The sequence below is a fragment of the Leptonychotes weddellii genome, unplaced genomic scaffold (assembly GCF_054177405.1).
Source record: "Leptonychotes weddellii isolate Sample4059 unplaced genomic scaffold, ASM5417740v2 HiC_scaffold_56188, whole genome shotgun sequence".
NCBI lineage: Eukaryota > Metazoa > Chordata > Mammalia > Carnivora > Phocidae > Leptonychotes > Leptonychotes weddellii.
In genome coordinates, this window is record NW_028024224.1 from 1 (window position 1) to 638 (window position 638).

Consider the following 638-nt stretch of genomic DNA (forward strand, 5'->3'; position numbering starts at 1 on the left):
GTTCCCGACGGCACCTGTCGCACCCGCACAGATGCCCGTGGTGGACAGGTCCTGGAACCCTGGAGCACTGAGCAACTCAGAAAGTACTCCTACAATCGCCGGACTGTTCCACGTGGTGGCTCTGTTCGTGGGTGCTAACACTGCCGGGGGAGGAGGGGGTAGAGACATGTGGGATTCTCTGTGGGAAACTGATGAGGAATGAATTTACCATGACCCATGTTGTCATCGCCAAGCAAAGTGCAGGGTCTGATCATCACGGCAACAGCGAAGAGCTTTTCCTCCTACAGGATCAGCAGGTTCTCTGCAGACTGGGCTGGATGCATACTCATCCTCAGCACCTTGCTCTTCAGTGTTGACCTACACGCTCCTTGCTCGTACCCGATGATGTTGCCAGAGTCCATACCCATTGTTTGCTCCCTCCGAGTTCCAGGAAGCTGGGTTCTTTAACTCGCCATGGACTGAAGGAGATTTCTTCTTGTTGCCAGAGAGGATTTTATCCACACAGCAAGGATGCCCCCCTCTCTTCTGCAGCAACGTGGCCATTGTGGCCAGAGCCGTGACCATCACAGACCTTCCATTAGAACTTGACTCCAACACTTCCCCACCAAGAACTATAAAACCATCTTTGTGTACTGTAG

General features: G+C 53.1%; 1 pseudogene; it reads left to right on the top strand.

Annotated features, from left to right (window-relative positions):
- The first annotated feature begins 25 nt into the window (after positions 1 to 25).
- LOC145719607 (STAM-binding protein pseudogene) lies at positions 26 to 629 on the top strand (annotated as a pseudogene).
- Positions 630 to 638: the final 9 nt, after the last annotated feature.